The sequence below is a fragment of the Mytilus edulis genome, chromosome 14 (genome assembly GCF_963676685.1).
Source record: "Mytilus edulis chromosome 14, xbMytEdul2.2, whole genome shotgun sequence".
NCBI lineage: Eukaryota > Metazoa > Mollusca > Bivalvia > Mytilida > Mytilidae > Mytilus > Mytilus edulis.
In genome coordinates this window covers 51,019,600-51,041,074 of record NC_092357.1, presented here as the reverse complement: position 1 = coordinate 51,041,074, position 21,475 = coordinate 51,019,600, and the positions used below count along the sequence as shown (strand labels likewise).

The 21,475-nt window shown below is 31.9% G+C and overlaps 1 long non-coding RNA gene across 1 annotated transcript in view; it reads left to right on the top strand.

The window, feature by feature from the left end:
* Positions 1 to 20,308, top strand: part of LOC139502822 (uncharacterized) — a 54,827-nt gene extending 34,519 nt beyond the window's left edge. Inside the window, exon 3 of the long non-coding RNA XR_011658952.1 lies at positions 19,919 to 20,308. This is a non-coding gene — a long non-coding RNA (uncharacterized lncRNA). The remainder of the gene's footprint in view (positions 1 to 19,918) is intronic.
* Positions 20,309 to 21,475: the final 1,167 nt, after the last annotated feature.

Below are 21,475 nucleotides of genomic sequence, written 5' to 3'. Positions count from 1 at the left end.
ATTGTCAAACAGATTTTGGAATAACAGTTAACTGCAATCTAAAGACTCTTGTTGTATTGCCCTCATAATCTGGAAATGTTTAAAGTAATATAAGGCATGCTGTAAAATGTGGAATGGACTTTGATATCAGTTTTCATGATTTGGTGCTTAAACTGTTTCTTTTAGTCAGATTAACCATAAACATAGTTGGCAATCCAATAATTCCTCCTGAATCACCATGTTTGACTTCTGTGTTGATTTGAAACATAATATATTTGGGTTTTGTTCACTCTTTAAGTAAAAATGGTAAAATGAAAAAAAAGTGAAAATCTGCCAGATGGGGTAGGGATGTAATGTTTCATTTTTTTTGGTAAGAAATGAGTGCAGACTAGTATTCTTTATTGTAATATGTTCCAAAGTAAGAAGTCTATGAATCATAGGTGTCATGACTGGTTTCAAGTTTGTTATGTCTTGGTTAAGGTGGCACGGTAGTATTTGCATTCCAGAATTTAGGTTGCTCTTTTGTGTACCCTACTTAGGTAAATGTATCTAAACAGTGTGATTGGACAAAAAATACAGTATCAACTGAACATACTTTCCCAAACTGAGGGATGAATCAGGTGTAGAAAAATATGAAATAATTTTACATACAGATGAAAATGAATTTTTGAGAATTTTTTTAAATTTTGTATTCACTGCACCATAAAATACCTAAAAGTACTAGTGGCCTTAGGTTTTTAAAAATAGCAAAAAAAGTAAACGGTCATGATACATATTCAAATTCATTTCTGAATAGTAAAATGAAAGTACTTCAGTTAACTGTGAATGTAGAATTTTTTGCAGTGTTAGAAAGTGGTGAAAATTCTAAAAAGGCTATCATTATCCCTTATGGGCCAGGAAATACTACCGTGCCACCTTAAGGGGGATATATATTTTTACACTAAATCAATAAAGGAACTTTTTTTACCCATGCAATTTGTAAGTTTATCAATAAAAAGTTGATTAAGGGCAACTATGATAAAAACAAGCCTTAAATTCCACCCCTGAGAGTAAAAATTGCTGATTCAGCAAATTTTGGCTGATGTGTAGGTAATAATGTAAAAATTTACCTAGAAAGTAGAACTTCATTATTTTTATGTAACTTGCAAAATATTTTTAATTATAAATGCTCGCTTTAACTTTTCGCAGTGTCTGACACATGTGCAACCACTGAAATTTGAGACGCGACATTCTTCGGTTGCATGTACATCCTATTATTTTCACCGAAATAAATAAATTGCATAATTCTTATTTTTTTCAACACAAGTACAGCTATACTAGTTTTCTTGAGGTTTAATTTGTAGTTCTAATGTAAAATGACACCAGAAGGAGCTTTTGGGGAATCAGTAAGTGGTTAAGGGGTTCTTACTTAGTCATTTATCTCTCATATTGGTCTGAAAAAGAGATAGAAATAGGGGTTTCTGTACATTAACTAGACATTATTTTTGACAAAGAATGTATTTATGATGCTATATCAGTAAGATTAAATGGTTTATTCATTTTCCATGCAAATACCATTAGTTGTTAATATTTTCTGATAGTGAAAAGCACAATAAAGGCAAATTGATTATGTAAGGGGACATAATTTAACTTAATGCATACATGAGAAATAGACAAACAGTCAACTTAGAGATGTATTCTAGTACATGTATTGTCAAACAGATTTTGGAATAACAGTTAACTGCAATCTAAAGACTCTTGTTGTATTGCCCTCATAATCTGGAAATGTTTAAAGTAATATAAGGCATGCTGTAAAATGTGGAATGGACTTTGATATCAGTTTTCATGATTTGGTGCTTAAACTGTTTCTTTTAGTCAGATTAACCATAAACATAGTTGGCAATCCAATAATTCCTCCTGAATCACCATGTTTGACTTCTGTGTTGATTTGAAACATAATATATTTGGGTTTTGTTCACTCTTTAAGTAAAAATGGTAAAATGAAAAAAAAGTGAAAATCTGCCAGATGGGGTAGGGATGTAATGTTTCATTTTTTTTGGTAAGAAATGAGTGCAGACTAGTATTCTTTATTGTAATATGTTCCAAAGTAAGAAGTCTATGAATCATAGGTGTCATGACTGGTTTCAAGTTTGTTATGTCTTGGTTAAGGGGGATATATATTTTTACACTAAATCAATAAAGGAACTTTTTTTACCCATGCAATTTGTAAGTTTATCAATAAAAAGTTGATTAAGGGCAACTATGATAAAAACAAGCCTTAAATTCCACCCCTGAGAGTAAAAATTGCTGATTCAGCAAATTTTGGCTGATGTGTAGGTAATAATGTAAAAATTTACCTAGAAAGTAGAACTTCATTATTTTTATGTAACTTGCAAAATATTTTTAATTATAAATGCTCGCTTTAACTTTTCGCAGTGTCTGACACATGTGCAACCACTGAAATTTGAGACGCGACATTCTTCGGTTGCATGTACATCCTATTATTTTCACCGAAATAAATAAATTGCATAATTCTTATTTTTTTCAACACAAGTACAGCTATACTAGTTTTCTTGAGGTTTAATTTGTAGTTCTAATGTAAAATGACACCAGAAGGAGCTTTTGGGGAATCAGTAAGTGGTTAAGGGGTTCTTACTTAGTCATTTATCTCTCATATTGGTCTGAAAAAGAGATAGAAATAGGGGTTTCTGTACATTAACTAGACATTATTTTTGACAAAGAATGTATTTATGATGCTATATCAGTAAGATTAAATGGTTTATTCATTTTCCATGCAAATACCATTAGTTGTTAATATTTTCTGATAGTGAAAAGCACAATAAAGGCAAATTGATTATGTAAGGGGACATAATTTAACTTAATGCATACATGAGAAATAGACAAACAGTCAACTTAGAGATGTATTCTAGTACATGTATTGTCAAACAGATTTTGGAATAACAGTTAACTGCAATCTAAAGACTCTTGTTGTATTGCCCTCATAATCTGGAAATGTTTAAAGTAATATAAGGCATGCTGTAAAATGTGGAATGGACTTTGATATCAGTTTTCATGATTTGGTGCTTAAACTGTTTCTTTTAGTCAGATTAACCATAAACATAGTTGGCAATCCAATAATTCCTCCTGAATCACCATGTTTGACTTCTGTGTTGATTTGAAACATAATATATTTGGGTTTTGTTCACTCTTTAAGTAAAAATGGTAAAATGAAAAAAAAGTGAAAATCTGCCAGATGGGGTAGGGATGTAATGTTTCATTTTTTTTGGTAAGAAATGAGTGCAGACTAGTATTCTTTATTGTAATATGTTCCAAAGTAAGAAGTCTATGAATCATAGGTGTCATGACTGGTTTCAAGTTTGTTATGTCTTGGTTAAGGGGGATATATATTTTTACACTAAATCAATAAAGGAACTTTTTTTACCCATGCAATTTGTAAGTTTATCAATAAAAAGTTGATTAAGGGCAACTATGATAAAAACAAGCCTTAAATTCCACCCCTGAGAGTAAAAATTGCTGATTCAGCAAATTTTGGCTGATGTGTAGGTAATAATGTAAAAATTTACCTAGAAAGTAGAACTTCATTATTTTTATGTAACTTGCAAAATATTTTTAATTATAAATGCTCGCTTTAACTTTTCGCAGTGTCTGACACATGTGCAACCACTGAAATTTGAGACGCGACATTCTTCGGTTGCATGTACATCCTATTATTTTCACCGAAATAAATAAATTGCATAATTCTTATTTTTTTCAACACAAGTACAGCTATACTAGTTTTCTTGAGGTTTAATTTGTAGTTCTAATGTAAAATGACACCAGAAGGAGCTTTTGGGGAATCAGTAAGTGGTTAAGGGGTTCTTACTTAGTCATTTATCTCTCATATTGGTCTGAAAAAGAGATAGAAATAGGGGTTTCTGTACATTAACTAGACATTATTTTTGACAAAGAATGTATTTATGATGCTATATCAGTAAGATTAAATGGTTTATTCATTTTCCATGCAAATACCATTAGTTGTTAATATTTTCTGATAGTGAAAAGCACAATAAAGGCAAATTGATTATGTAAGGGGACATAATTTAACTTAATGCATACATGAGAAATAGACAAACAGTCAACTTAGAGATGTATTCTAGTACATGTATTGTCAAACAGATTTTGGAATAACAGTTAACTGCAATCTAAAGACTCTTGTTGTATTGCCCTCATAATCTGGAAATGTTTAAAGTAATATAAGGCATGCTGTAAAATGTGGAATGGACTTTGATATCAGTTTTCATGATTTGGTGCTTAAACTGTTTCTTTTAGTCAGATTAACCATAAACATAGTTGGCAATCCAATAATTCCTCCTGAATCACCATGTTTGACTTCTGTGTTGATTTGAAACATAATATATTTGGGTTTTGTTCACTCTTTAAGTAAAAATGGTAAAATGAAAAAAAAGTGAAAATCTGCCAGATGGGGTAGGGATGTAATGTTTCATTTTTTTTGGTAAGAAATGAGTGCAGACTAGTATTCTTTATTGTAATATGTTCCAAAGTAAGAAGTCTATGAATCATAGGTGTCATGACTGGTTTCAAGTTTGTTATGTCTTGGTTAAGGTGGCACGGTAGTATTTGCATTCCAGAATTTAGGTTGCTCTTTTGTGTACCCTACTTAGGTAAATGTATCTAAACAGTGTGATTGGACAAAAAATACAGTATCAACTGAACATACTTTCCCAAACTGAGGGATGAATCAGGTGTAGAAAAATATGAAATAATTTTACATACAGATGAAAATGAATTTTTGAGAATTTTTTTAAATTTTGTATTCACTGCACCATAAAATACCTAAAAGTACTAGTGGCCTTAGGTTTTTAAAAATAGCAAAAAAAGTAAACGGTCATGATACATATTCAAATTCATTTCTGAATAGTAAAATGAAAGTACTTCAGTTAACTGTGAATGTAGAATTTTTTGCAGTGTTAGAAAGTGGTGAAAATTCTAAAAAGGCTATCATTATCCCTTATGGGCCAGGAAATACTACCGTGCCACCTTAAGGGGGATATATATTTTTACACTAAATCAATAAAGGAACTTTTTTTACCCATGCAATTTGTAAGTTTATCAATAAAAAGTTGATTAAGGGCAACTATGATAAAAACAAGCCTTAAATTCCACCCCTGAGAGTAAAAATTGCTGATTCAGCAAATTTTGGCTGATGTGTAGGTAATAATGTAAAAATTTACCTAGAAAGTAGAACTTCATTATTTTTATGTAACTTGCAAAATATTTTTAATTATAAATGCTCGCTTTAACTTTTCGCAGTGTCTGACACATGTGCAACCACTGAAATTTGAGACGCGACATTCTTCGGTTGCATGTACATCCTATTATTTTCACCGAAATAAATAAATTGCATAATTCTTATTTTTTTCAACACAAGTACAGCTATACTAGTTTTCTTGAGGTTTAATTTGTAGTTCTAATGTAAAATGACACCAGAAGGAGCTTTTGGGGAATCAGTAAGTGGTTAAGGGGTTCTTACTTAGTCATTTATCTCTCATATTGGTCTGAAAAAGAGATAGAAATAGGGGTTTCTGTACATTAACTAGACATTATTTTTGACAAAGAATGTATTTATGATGCTATATCAGTAAGATTAAATGGTTTATTCATTTTCCATGCAAATACCATTAGTTGTTAATATTTTCTGATAGTGAAAAGCACAATAAAGGCAAATTGATTATGTAAGGGGACATAATTTAACTTAATGCATACATGAGAAATAGACAAACAGTCAACTTAGAGATGTATTCTAGTACATGTATTGTCAAACAGATTTTGGAATAACAGTTAACTGCAATCTAAAGACTCTTGTTGTATTGCCCTCATAATCTGGAAATGTTTAAAGTAATATAAGGCATGCTGTAAAATGTGGAATGGACTTTGATATCAGTTTTCATGATTTGGTGCTTAAACTGTTTCTTTTAGTCAGATTAACCATAAACATAGTTGGCAATCCAATAATTCCTCCTGAATCACCATGTTTGACTTCTGTGTTGATTTGAAACATAATATATTTGGGTTTTGTTCACTCTTTAAGTAAAAATGGTAAAATGAAAAAAAAGTGAAAATCTGCCAGATGGGGTAGGGATGTAATGTTTCATTTTTTTTGGTAAGAAATGAGTGCAGACTAGTATTCTTTATTGTAATATGTTCCAAAGTAAGAAGTCTATGAATCATAGGTGTCATGACTGGTTTCAAGTTTGTTATGTCTTGGTTAAGGTGGCACGGTAGTATTTGCATTCCAGAATTTAGGTTGCTCTTTTGTGTACCCTACTTAGGTAAATGTATCTAAACAGTGTGATTGGACAAAAAATACAGTATCAACTGAACATACTTTCCCAAACTGAGGGATGAATCAGGTGTAGAAAAATATGAAATAATTTTACATACAGATGAAAATGAATTTTTGAGAATTTTTTTAAATTTTGTATTCACTGCACCATAAAATACCTAAAAGTACTAGTGGCCTTAGGTTTTTAAAAATAGCAAAAAAAGTAAACGGTCATGATACATATTCAAATTCATTTCTGAATAGTAAAATGAAAGTACTTCAGTTAACTGTGAATGTAGAATTTTTTGCAGTGTTAGAAAGTGGTGAAAATTCTAAAAAGGCTATCATTATCCCTTATGGGCCAGGAAATACTACCGTGCCACCTTAAGGGGGATATATATTTTTACACTAAATCAATAAAGGAACTTTTTTTACCCATGCAATTTGTAAGTTTATCAATAAAAAGTTGATTAAGGGCAACTATGATAAAAACAAGCCTTAAATTCCACCCCTGAGAGTAAAAATTGCTGATTCAGCAAATTTTGGCTGATGTGTAGGTAATAATGTAAAAATTTACCTAGAAAGTAGAACTTCATTATTTTTATGTAACTTGCAAAATATTTTTAATTATAAATGCTCGCTTTAACTTTTCGCAGTGTCTGACACATGTGCAACCACTGAAATTTGAGACGCGACATTCTTCGGTTGCATGTACATCCTATTATTTTCACCGAAATAAATAAATTGCATAATTCTTATTTTTTTCAACACAAGTACAGCTATACTAGTTTTCTTGAGGTTTAATTTGTAGTTCTAATGTAAAATGACACCAGAAGGAGCTTTTGGGGAATCAGTAAGTGGTTAAGGGGTTCTTACTTAGTCATTTATCTCTCATATTGGTCTGAAAAAGAGATAGAAATAGGGGTTTCTGTACATTAACTAGACATTATTTTTGACAAAGAATGTATTTATGATGCTATATCAGTAAGATTAAATGGTTTATTCATTTTCCATGCAAATACCATTAGTTGTTAATATTTTCTGATAGTGAAAAGCACAATAAAGGCAAATTGATTATGTAAGGGGACATAATTTAACTTAATGCATACATGAGAAATAGACAAACAGTCAACTTAGAGATGTATTCTAGTACATGTATTGTCAAACAGATTTTGGAATAACAGTTAACTGCAATCTAAAGACTCTTGTTGTATTGCCCTCATAATCTGGAAATGTTTAAAGTAATATAAGGCATGCTGTAAAATGTGGAATGGACTTTGATATCAGTTTTCATGATTTGGTGCTTAAACTGTTTCTTTTAGTCAGATTAACCATAAACATAGTTGGCAATCCAATAATTCCTCCTGAATCACCATGTTTGACTTCTGTGTTGATTTGAAACATAATATATTTGGGTTTTGTTCACTCTTTAAGTAAAAATGGTAAAATGAAAAAAAAGTGAAAATCTGCCAGATGGGGTAGGGATGTAATGTTTCATTTTTTTTGGTAAGAAATGAGTGCAGACTAGTATTCTTTATTGTAATATGTTCCAAAGTAAGAAGTCTATGAATCATAGGTGTCATGACTGGTTTCAAGTTTGTTATGTCTTGGTTAAGGGGGATATATATTTTTACACTAAATCAATAAAGGAACTTTTTTTACCCATGCAATTTGTAAGTTTATCAATAAAAAGTTGATTAAGGGCAACTATGATAAAAACAAGCCTTAAATTCCACCCCTGAGAGTAAAAATTGCTGATTCAGCAAATTTTGGCTGATGTGTAGGTAATAATGTAAAAATTTACCTAGAAAGTAGAACTTCATTATTTTTATGTAACTTGCAAAATATTTTTAATTATAAATGCTCGCTTTAACTTTTCGCAGTGTCTGACACATGTGCAACCACTGAAATTTGAGACGCGACATTCTTCGGTTGCATGTACATCCTATTATTTTCACCGAAATAAATAAATTGCATAATTCTTATTTTTTTCAACACAAGTACAGCTATACTAGTTTTCTTGAGGTTTAATTTGTAGTTCTAATGTAAAATGACACCAGAAGGAGCTTTTGGGGAATCAGTAAGTGGTTAAGGGGTTCTTACTTAGTCATTTATCTCTCATATTGGTCTGAAAAAGAGATAGAAATAGGGGTTTCTGTACATTAACTAGACATTATTTTTGACAAAGAATGTATTTATGATGCTATATCAGTAAGATTAAATGGTTTATTCATTTTCCATGCAAATACCATTAGTTGTTAATATTTTCTGATAGTGAAAAGCACAATAAAGGCAAATTGATTATGTAAGGGGACATAATTTAACTTAATGCATACATGAGAAATAGACAAACAGTCAACTTAGAGATGTATTCTAGTACATGTATTGTCAAACAGATTTTGGAATAACAGTTAACTGCAATCTAAAGACTCTTGTTGTATTGCCCTCATAATCTGGAAATGTTTAAAGTAATATAAGGCATGCTGTAAAATGTGGAATGGACTTTGATATCAGTTTTCATGATTTGGTGCTTAAACTGTTTCTTTTAGTCAGATTAACCATAAACATAGTTGGCAATCCAATAATTCCTCCTGAATCACCATGTTTGACTTCTGTGTTGATTTGAAACATAATATATTTGGGTTTTGTTCACTCTTTAAGTAAAAATGGTAAAATGAAAAAAAAGTGAAAATCTGCCAGATGGGGTAGGGATGTAATGTTTCATTTTTTTTGGTAAGAAATGAGTGCAGACTAGTATTCTTTATTGTAATATGTTCCAAAGTAAGAAGTCTATGAATCATAGGTGTCATGACTGGTTTCAAGTTTGTTATGTCTTGGTTAAGGTGGCACGGTAGTATTTGCATTCCAGAATTTAGGTTGCTCTTTTGTGTACCCTACTTAGGTAAATGTATCTAAACAGTGTGATTGGACAAAAAATACAGTATCAACTGAACATACTTTCCCAAACTGAGGGATGAATCAGGTGTAGAAAAATATGAAATAATTTTACATACAGATGAAAATGAATTTTTGAGAATTTTTTTAAATTTTGTATTCACTGCACCATAAAATACCTAAAAGTACTAGTGGCCTTAGGTTTTTAAAAATAGCAAAAAAAGTAAACGGTCATGATACATATTCAAATTCATTTCTGAATAGTAAAATGAAAGTACTTCAGTTAACTGTGAATGTAGAATTTTTTGCAGTGTTAGAAAGTGGTGAAAATTCTAAAAAGGCTATCATTATCCCTTATGGGCCAGGAAATACTACCGTGCCACCTTAAGGGGGATATATATTTTTACACTAAATCAATAAAGGAACTTTTTTTACCCATGCAATTTGTAAGTTTATCAATAAAAAGTTGATTAAGGGCAACTATGATAAAAACAAGCCTTAAATTCCACCCCTGAGAGTAAAAATTGCTGATTCAGCAAATTTTGGCTGATGTGTAGGTAATAATGTAAAAATTTACCTAGAAAGTAGAACTTCATTATTTTTATGTAACTTGCAAAATATTTTTAATTATAAATGCTCGCTTTAACTTTTCGCAGTGTCTGACACATGTGCAACCACTGAAATTTGAGACGCGACATTCTTCGGTTGCATGTACATCCTATTATTTTCACCGAAATAAATAAATTGCATAATTCTTATTTTTTTCAACACAAGTACAGCTATACTAGTTTTCTTGAGGTTTAATTTGTAGTTCTAATGTAAAATGACACCAGAAGGAGCTTTTGGGGAATCAGTAAGTGGTTAAGGGGTTCTTACTTAGTCATTTATCTCTCATATTGGTCTGAAAAAGAGATAGAAATAGGGGTTTCTGTACATTAACTAGACATTATTTTTGACAAAGAATGTATTTATGATGCTATATCAGTAAGATTAAATGGTTTATTCATTTTCCATGCAAATACCATTAGTTGTTAATATTTTCTGATAGTGAAAAGCACAATAAAGGCAAATTGATTATGTAAGGGGACATAATTTAACTTAATGCATACATGAGAAATAGACAAACAGTCAACTTAGAGATGTATTCTAGTACATGTATTGTCAAACAGATTTTGGAATAACAGTTAACTGCAATCTAAAGACTCTTGTTGTATTGCCCTCATAATCTGGAAATGTTTAAAGTAATATAAGGCATGCTGTAAAATGTGGAATGGACTTTGATATCAGTTTTCATGATTTGGTGCTTAAACTGTTTCTTTTAGTCAGATTAACCATAAACATAGTTGGCAATCCAATAATTCCTCCTGAATCACCATGTTTGACTTCTGTGTTGATTTGAAACATAATATATTTGGGTTTTGTTCACTCTTTAAGTAAAAATGGTAAAATGAAAAAAAAGTGAAAATCTGCCAGATGGGGTAGGGATGTAATGTTTCATTTTTTTTGGTAAGAAATGAGTGCAGACTAGTATTCTTTATTGTAATATGTTCCAAAGTAAGAAGTCTATGAATCATAGGTGTCATGACTGGTTTCAAGTTTGTTATGTCTTGGTTAAGGTGGCACGGTAGTATTTGCATTCCAGAATTTAGGTTGCTCTTTTGTGTACCCTACTTAGGTAAATGTATCTAAACAGTGTGATTGGACAAAAAATACAGTATCAACTGAACATACTTTCCCAAACTGAGGGATGAATCAGGTGTAGAAAAATATGAAATAATTTTACATACAGATGAAAATGAATTTTTGAGAATTTTTTTAAATTTTGTATTCACTGCACCATAAAATACCTAAAAGTACTAGTGGCCTTAGGTTTTTAAAATAGCAAAAAAAGTAAACGGTCATGATACATATTCAAATTCATTTCTGAATAGTAAAATGAAAGTACTTCAGTTAACTGTGAATGTAGAATTTTTTGCAGTGTTAGAAAGTGGTGAAAATTCTAAAAAGGCTATCATTATCCCTTATGGGCCAGGAAATACTACCGTGCCACCTTAAGGGGGATATATATTTTTACACTAAATCAATAAAGGAACTTTTTTTACCCATGCAATTTGTAAGTTTATCAATAAAAAGTTGATTAAGGGCAACTATGATAAAAACAAGCCTTAAATTCCACCCCTGAGAGTAAAAATTGCTGATTCAGCAAATTTTGGCTGATGTGTAGGTAATAATGTAAAAATTTACCTAGAAAGTAGAACTTCATTATTTTTATGTAACTTGCAAAATATTTTTAATTATAAATGCTCGCTTTAACTTTTCGCAGTGTCTGACACATGTGCAACCACTGAAATTTGAGACGCGACATTCTTCGGTTGCATGTACATCCTATTATTTTCACCGAAATAAATAAATTGCATAATTCTTATTTTTTTCAACACAAGTACAGCTATACTAGTTTTCTTGAGGTTTAATTTGTAGTTCTAATGTAAAATGACACCAGAAGGAGCTTTTGGGGAATCAGTAAGTGGTTAAGGGGTTCTTACTTAGTCATTTATCTCTCATATTGGTCTGAAAAAGAGATAGAAATAGGGGTTTCTGTACATTAACTAGACATTATTTTTGACAAAGAATGTATTTATGATGCTATATCAGTAAGATTAAATGGTTTATTCATTTTCCATGCAAATACCATTAGTTGTTAATATTTTCTGATAGTGAAAAGCACAATAAAGGCAAATTGATTATGTAAGGGGACATAATTTAACTTAATGCATACATGAGAAATAGACAAACAGTCAACTTAGAGATGTATTCTAGTACATGTATTGTCAAACAGATTTTGGAATAACAGTTAACTGCAATCTAAAGACTCTTGTTGTATTGCCCTCATAATCTGGAAATGTTTAAAGTAATATAAGGCATGCTGTAAAATGTGGAATGGACTTTGATATCAGTTTTCATGATTTGGTGCTTAAACTGTTTCTTTTAGTCAGATTAACCATAAACATAGTTGGCAATCCAATAATTCCTCCTGAATCACCATGTTTGACTTCTGTGTTGATTTGAAACATAATATATTTGGGTTTTGTTCACTCTTTAAGTAAAAATGGTAAAATGAAAAAAAAGTGAAAATCTGCCAGATGGGGTAGGGATGTAATGTTTCATTTTTTTTGGTAAGAAATGAGTGCAGACTAGTATTCTTTATTGTAATATGTTCCAAAGTAAGAAGTCTATGAATCATAGGTGTCATGACTGGTTTCAAGTTTGTTATGTCTTGGTTAAGGTGGCACGGTAGTATTTGCATTCCAGAATTTAGGTTGCTCTTTTGTGTACCCTACTTAGGTAAATGTATCTAAACAGTGTGATTGGACAAAAAATACAGTATCAACTGAACATACTTTCCCAAACTGAGGGATGAATCAGGTGTAGAAAAATATGAAATAATTTTACATACAGATGAAAATGAATTTTTGAGAATTTTTTTAAATTTTGTATTCACTGCACCATAAAATACCTAAAAGTACTAGTGGCCTTAGGTTTTTAAAAATAGCAAAAAAAGTAAACGGTCATGATACATATTCAAATTCATTTCTGAATAGTAAAATGAAAGTACTTCAGTTAACTGTGAATGTAGAATTTTTTGCAGTGTTAGAAAGTGGTGAAAATTCTAAAAAGGCTATCATTATCCCTTATGGGCCAGGAAATACTACCGTGCCACCTTAAGGGGGATATATATTTTTACACTAAATCAATAAAGGAACTTTTTTTACCCATGCAATTTGTAAGTTTATCAATAAAAAGTTGATTAAGGGCAACTATGATAAAAACAAGCCTTAAATTCCACCCCTGAGAGTAAAAATTGCTGATTCAGCAAATTTTGGCTGATGTGTAGGTAATAATGTAAAAATTTACCTAGAAAGTAGAACTTCATTATTTTTATGTAACTTGCAAAATATTTTTAATTATAAATGCTCGCTTTAACTTTTCGCAGTGTCTGACACATGTGCAACCACTGAAATTTGAGACGCGACATTCTTCGGTTGCATGTACATCCTATTATTTTCACCGAAATAAATAAATTGCATAATTCTTATTTTTTTCAACACAAGTACAGCTATACTAGTTTTCTTGAGGTTTAATTTGTAGTTCTAATGTAAAATGACACCAGAAGGAGCTTTTGGGGAATCAGTAAGTGGTTAAGGGGTTCTTACTTAGTCATTTATCTCTCATATTGGTCTGAAAAAGAGATAGAAATAGGGGTTTCTGTACATTAACTAGACATTATTTTTGACAAAGAATGTATTTATGATGCTATATCAGTAAGATTAAATGGTTTATTCATTTTCCATGCAAATACCATTAGTTGTTAATATTTTCTGATAGTGAAAAGCACAATAAAGGCAAATTGATTATGTAAGGGGACATAATTTAACTTAATGCATACATGAGAAATAGACAAACAGTCAACTTAGAGATGTATTCTAGTACATGTATTGTCAAACAGATTTTGGAATAACAGTTAACTGCAATCTAAAGACTCTTGTTGTATTGCCCTCATAATCTGGAAATGTTTAAAGTAATATAAGGCATGCTGTAAAATGTGGAATGGACTTTGATATCAGTTTTCATGATTTGGTGCTTAAACTGTTTCTTTTAGTCAGATTAACCATAAACATAGTTGGCAATCCAATAATTCCTCCTGAATCACCATGTTTGACTTCTGTGTTGATTTGAAACATAATATATTTGGGTTTTGTTCACTCTTTAAGTAAAAATGGTAAAATGAAAAAAAAGTGAAAATCTGCCAGATGGGGTAGGGATGTAATGTTTCATTTTTTTTGGTAAGAAATGAGTGCAGACTAGTATTCTTTATTGTAATATGTTCCAAAGTAAGAAGTCTATGAATCATAGGTGTCATGACTGGTTTCAAGTTTGTTATGTCTTGGTTAAGGGGGATATATATTTTTACACTAAATCAATAAAGGAACTTTTTTTACCCATGCAATTTGTAAGTTTATCAATAAAAAGTTGATTAAGGGCAACTATGATAAAAACAAGCCTTAAATTCCACCCCTGAGAGTAAAAATTGCTGATTCAGCAAATTTTGGCTGATGTGTAGGTAATAATGTAAAAATTTACCTAGAAAGTAGAACTTCATTATTTTTATGTAACTTGCAAAATATTTTTAATTATAAATGCTCGCTTTAACTTTTCGCAGTGTCTGACACATGTGCAACCACTGAAATTTGAGACGCGACATTCTTCGGTTGCATGTACATCCTATTATTTTCACCGAAATAAATAAATTGCATAATTCTTATTTTTTTCAACACAAGTACAGCTATACTAGTTTTCTTGAGGTTTAATTTGTAGTTCTAATGTAAAATGACACCAGAAGGAGCTTTTGGGGAATCAGTAAGTGGTTAAGGGGTTCTTACTTAGTCATTTATCTCTCATATTGGTCTGAAAAAGAGATAGAAATAGGGGTTTCTGTACATTAACTAGACATTATTTTTGACAAAGAATGTATTTATGATGCTATATCAGTAAGATTAAATGGTTTATTCATTTTCCATGCAAATACCATTAGTTGTTAATATTTTCTGATAGTGAAAAGCACAATAAAGGCAAATTGATTATGTAAGGGGACATAATTTAACTTAATGCATACATGAGAAATAGACAAACAGTCAACTTAGAGATGTATTCTAGTACATGTATTGTCAAACAGATTTTGGAATAACAGTTAACTGCAATCTAAAGACTCTTGTTGTATTGCCCTCATAATCTGGAAATGTTTAAAGTAATATAAGGCATGCTGTAAAATGTGGAATGGACTTTGATATCAGTTTTCATGATTTGGTGCTTAAACTGTTTCTTTTAGTCAGATTAACCATAAACATAGTTGGCAATCCAATAATTCCTCCTGAATCACCATGTTTGACTTCTGTGTTGATTTGAAACATAATATATTTGGGTTTTGTTCACTCTTTAAGTAAAAATGGTAAAATGAAAAAAAAGTGAAAATCTGCCAGATGGGGTAGGGATGTAATGTTTCATTTTTTTTGGTAAGAAATGAGTGCAGACTAGTATTCTTTATTGTAATATGTTCCAAAGTAAGAAGTCTATGAATCATAGGTGTCATGACTGGTTTCAAGTTTGTTATGTCTTGGTTAAGGGGGATATATATTTTTACACTAAATCAATAAAGGAACTTTTTTTACCCATGCAATTTGTAAGTTTATCAATAAAAAGTTGATTAAGGGCAACTATGATAAAAACAAGCCTTAAATTCCACCCCTGAGAGTAAAAATTGCTGATTCAGCAAATTTTGGCTGATGTGTAGGTAATAATGTAAAAATTTACCTAGAAAGTAGAACTTCATTATTTTTATGTAACTTGCAAAATATTTTTAATTATAAATGCTCGCTTTAACTTTTCGCAGTGTCTGACACATGTGCAACCACTGAAATTTGAGACGCGACATTCTTCGGTTGCATGTACATCCTATTATTTTCACCGAAATAAATAAATTGCATAATTCTTATTTTTTTCAACACAAGTACAGCTATACTAGTTTTCTTGAGGTTTAATTTGTAGTTCTAATGTAAAATGACACCAGAAGGAGCTTTTGGGGAATCAGTAAGTGGTTAAGGGGTTCTTACTTAGTCATTTATCTCTCATATTGGTCTGAAAAAGAGATAGAAATAGGGGTTTCTGTACATTAACTAGACATTATTTTTGACAAAGAATGTATTTATGATGCTATATCAGTAAGATTAAATGGTTTATTCATTTTCCATGCAAATACCATTAGTTGTTAATATTTTCTGATAGTGAAAAGCACAATAAAGGCAAATTGATTATGTAAGGGGACATAATTTAACTTAATGCATACATGAGAAATAGACAAACAGTCAACTTAGAGATGTATTCTAGTACATGTATTGTCAAACAGATTTTGGAATAACAGTTAACTGCAATCTAAAGACTCTTGTTGTATTGCCCTCATAATCTGGAAATGTTTAAAGTAATATAAGGCATGCTGTAAAATGTGGAATGGACTTTGATATCAGTTTTCATGATTTGGTGCTTAAACTGTTTCTTTTAGTCAGATTAACCATAAACATAGTTGGCAATCCAATAATTCCTCCTGAATCACCATGTTTGACTTCTGTGTTGATTTGAAACATAATATATTTGGGTTTTGTTCACTCTTTAAGTAAAAATGGTAAAATGAAAAAAAAGTGAAAATCTGCCAGATGGGGTAGGGATGTAATGTTTCATTTTTTTTGGTAAGAAATGAGTGCAGACTAGTATTCTTTATTGTAATATGTTCCAAAGTAAGAAGTCTATGAATCATAGGTGTCATGACTGGTTTCAAGTTTGTTATGTCTTGGTTAAGGTGGCACGGTAGTATTTGCATTCCAGAATTTAGGTTGCTCTTTTGTGTACCCTACTTAGGTAAATGTATCTAAACAGTGTGATTGGACAAAAAATACAGTATCAACTGAACATACTTTCCCAAACTGAGGGATGAATCAGGTGTAGAAAAATATGAAATAATTTTACATACAGATGAAAATGAATTTTTGAGAATTTTTTTAAATTTTGTATTCACTGCACCATAAAATACCTAAAAGTACTAGTGGCCTTAGGTTTTTAAAAATAGCAAAAAAAGTAAACGGTCATGATACATATTCAAATTCATTTCTGAATAGTAAAATGAAAGTACTTCAGTTAACTGTGAATGTAGAATTTTTTGCAGTGTTAGAAAGTGGTGAAAATTCTAAAAAGGCTATCATTATCCCTTATGGGCCAGGAAATACTACCGTGCCACCTTCACGGTAGCCATGGTTATTGTGTTTTCAATGTTGTTTTTGTTAGTCAGATACGATTTTACTCGAATTTACACATTATACGTCGGCAATTTTCTGTATAAAGCTAGCGGTTGAACAAAATGAACATCGCTGTCATGAGTAATAATGATGAAAATAAGTTTTGAGATCGTTTATTTGGAGATTTTGTCTTTGACTTTGGTGACAAGGTTTGCCAAGTTATTTTTTATTGTCTTTCAAGTGGACGGTCCGTCGGGCGTAGCTAGTAACCACGTCGAAATTCCGATTGCAAAAGTGGAAAGTCGCGGACCTCGGACCACCGCTAATTTAAACCCCTGCCTCCAAATTGAAAAGATACCAAAATTTCGTCTTCTAATTCAAGTTGAAATTGCCGCCAACAGCATGAACAGTTGAACTTATTATATAATAGATTACTGACGTAGTTGTACTACGTATTGACGACAAACAATATATTCCTACGACTTTTGCCATTTGGGAATTCTAAACTGCTTGTCTTTACAGATTTTCGGCGATTAAATATTTCATACAATTGTTCCTTGACATCTTTAATAGCCCAAAACACAGGTGATAATAAACTACATAATGATTCCTAATGAGCACTATTTCCAATGTGCAACTTCAAAACTTTTGGGTAATTCGACGATCATTTAAGGTTTTTTTTGTCATATTTTTTTTGTAATCCAGAATTAAAAGTATTAAAAAAGACTAGTGTTCAATTAGTTATCATGGTTATATATAACATAGTAGCCAGCTAGATAATAACAATTGCAAGTATTTCAGCATTTAGGCAGCAACCATTTGATTTTCTGGGGGGGGGGGGGGGGGGGGGGGGGGGGGGGGGGGCTATGGTTTTTTTTTGGAAAAAAAAGTTTGTTTCCAGTTTTTGGAGAACAAAATAATTTGTTTTTGATTCTGAGAAAAAAAAATTGTTTGTTTCACGCTCAGCTGCCACTATATGTAATGCTAAAATTGAAAGAAAAAAATTGTTTTCGACTTGTAGCGAAAAAAAATAGATTGTTTTTCGCCGCAGGCGAAAAAAAAAAGTTTGTTCAGAAAAAAAACCATAGCCCCCCCAGAAAATCAAATGGTTGCTGCCTTATTGGGTAGAACACAAATCTAGGGTGCTCGCATAATGCAGCTCAGTCATAACTGCATAAAACCCACTGCAACAATTTGTATTGTCAGATCAGAGAGGCCGTCTGCGAGTAAGTAGTTACTACAGAAACAAAAACCACTGTAACAGTATGTATTGTCAGATCAGAGAGGTCGTCTGCGAGTAAGTAGTTAAACAAAAACCACTGTAACAATATGTATTGTCAGGTCAAAGAGGCCATCTGCGAGTAAGTAGTAACTACACAATTATCATGTATAATATAATATGCATGTGTAGCCAAATTCATAGATGCTTCATTATAAAAATTTGAAATCAAATTATGTAAAAGTACTTCTAAACGTATCCATAATGAAATATTTAAAAAAAAAAGCCTACTCTATCATGTCTATCTGACGTCAACATTGCCTGAGAGGTAAACAGTTGTTACTAAACTTGTTAATAGTTTACCAGTCATTGTTGTTAAATAATGAACCCACGAGGTAATGCTTGATTTATTGATTGTTGCTTGTTTAACACCCAGAGGCAAATATTCGGAACAAATTAAAAATTACGCACAAAAGATAACTGAGTTGATGCGTCATATGTATTGCCAGTGGAAAATAAATGCTTGTTAGATATGGCAAACATTCCCCCCCCCCCGTCAAAAGGCCACCTATGGACCCCTCATACCATCTGATTCCCACTGGTCACCAATAGACCCCTCATACAATCTGATTCCTACTGGTCACATATGGACCCCTCATTCTATCTGATTCCCACGGGTCACCTATGAACCCCTCATACAATCTGGTTCCCACGGGTCACCTATGGACCCCTCATACAATCTGATTCCCACTGGTTACCTATTGACCCCTCATACAATCTGATTCCCACTGGTCACCTATGGACCCCTCATACAATCTGATTCCCACTGGGATCTTCTTGACGACTTTTTCCTTTGTTTATTCGAGGCTACGAAATATAAGATATTCTAATGGATAATTAAAAGAAGCAAATTGCAAGGGTACTTCAACGAGAACTTTAGCTAGTCGTTTATTTCGGAACGTAGAAGAAACCTTGCACAATTGTTTGAGGTGACCATAGATTGCTTGACTCAATATATGTCACCTTCGAATTTCCTACATATCCTACTTTCCATTCGAAATTTCCATCCCTGTGGGTTCAGCCTACCTTGCAGAACAAAACTTTTAATTTTTGATAGCCTATCGTCCTTGGTATTTACGAATCGATTCCCACTGGACGAAAGCCGTTAAGCAAGCAACTATCATTCAAACAAAAATGAACAAGAATGAGAATATAAAACACCACAAAAAATATCTTTAGTACTGTTAAGCTTCAGATACATTCAGTAACAAACTTTCTTCAAGGCAACGATTTACAACATTTTAGGGGCCAGCTGAAGGACGCCTCCGGGTGCGGGAATTTCTCGCTACATTGAAGACCTGTTGGTGACCCTCTGCTGTTGATTTTTATTTGGTCGGGTTGTTGTCTCTTTGACACATTCCCCATTTCCATTCTCAATTTTATGTAATTTCCAATTTTTAGTAATTGATTTGAAAAAAAGTTTGTGACATCAGCGTTAAAGGCTGCATTTGTTTGTTGCTTTGTTTTTTCTTTACTTGGTATTCGGTGGGATTTTTGTCTTTTCAGTTTCACTATATTCTAATGATTTTACGCTATAGCCTCTGTGAGATAAACTTGAATGTATGAAATAAAGCCGGTCTCTCATGGTGTTTTTTTTTATTACAGTATTGATCTATGTTTTACGGATTGCTGGCCACGATTTTACTTCAAGAATGGTACTAGATTGAGCCATACAGACTGTGGAGGATTCACATAGCTCATATTTAATTTTTAAACAAACAAGAACATAAAAAAGACGACTAATGAAGACAAGTGGGCTGATTCTTTCTATTCTACGTTATGTTACGTAAATCAAACATTTATATCTACAGACTTATATGCATCAATTCGCCTTTTATTTTTTCTTGAAAGAAATTTTCATTCATGTAGCTCAGAAACTAAGTTCGGATCTACTCTTGACGACAAAACTGTGAACTTATTATCGGCCACAGCTGTTTGCCATGGTCCATTTCTGTACAGTAAATAATTTAGAACTATAAAAAATCATTCAAATTATGTCTTGGGAATTGTTTCATATATGCACTTTAAACTTTTCCTGATAATTAAATCAATATTTCCTTCTTCCGCGTTTTAAAAATGTCATATTTCGTTTGTTGGTCCATCTGATATGATAAGTGTTTTCCTGATTTTGCAAGTGACTTTGTTCTTCCGTTTTATACTGAAAATAACCTTGAAGTTAATAATATCTGTTTGAATTTCTAATTCTTACCATTAGGGGTACACATAATAAAAGTCAGGATTAGAAAATCGGGAGGGGAGAGTGTGGCAGGGTATTTAGAATCATATTCAAAACAGTGTGGTCCTGGCCATTGATTGACGACCTAAATTATCCCATTGACTGGGACAGATTAGGTGAACGTTTGTCGGTAACAATCACTGCTCACTATGTACTTGTTAAAGACACTGAATCTGTGGGGTCACCAAAGGTTCTCAACACCTAAATAAAAAAAATCGAAAAACGAATCCGGAATAATACGATGTGTTGATTTATATCAATAATATAAATCAAAACATAAAGGTTATTCCTGAATAATTTTTCGAATTATTTTATTATTAAAGGCGTTAAGAACCTTTGGTGACCCCACAGTTTTAATTCTATAATAAGCAAAAAGTGAGCAATGGTCGTTACAGACAAACGTTCACCTAATCTGTCCCAGTCAATGGGATAATTTAGGTCGTCAATCAATGGCCAGGACCACACTGTTTTGAATATGATTCTATATCTCAAAACAAGAAAACTTATACGGGATGATTTAAAATGTTTAAAATGCAACATAGAGTCAATGTGGATAGAATTAAAAGAGAGGCGAAGGATACCAGAGGGACATTCAAACTCATAAACCGAAAATAAACTGACGTACGCCAATGGTGAAAAAAGAAATAGAACAAACAATATAGTACACAAAACACAGCATAGAACACAAAAGACTAAGCAAAACAAACCATTTTCATAAAAAGAGGATTTGGACCATACGCATATTGTCTGAATATTGGTGTATCTCTTAGATTGCATTCGCTATGGTCAATTTAAAGAGAATCTATCCTGTCAACCTTTTGTTAGTAAGTGAAAACACTGGAGAAACTTGGGGCATGGACCTTTTTCTGATGTTTATATTTTTGCCTTTTTTTATAATTTATAAAAATCGTCAATTCACCAAAGTT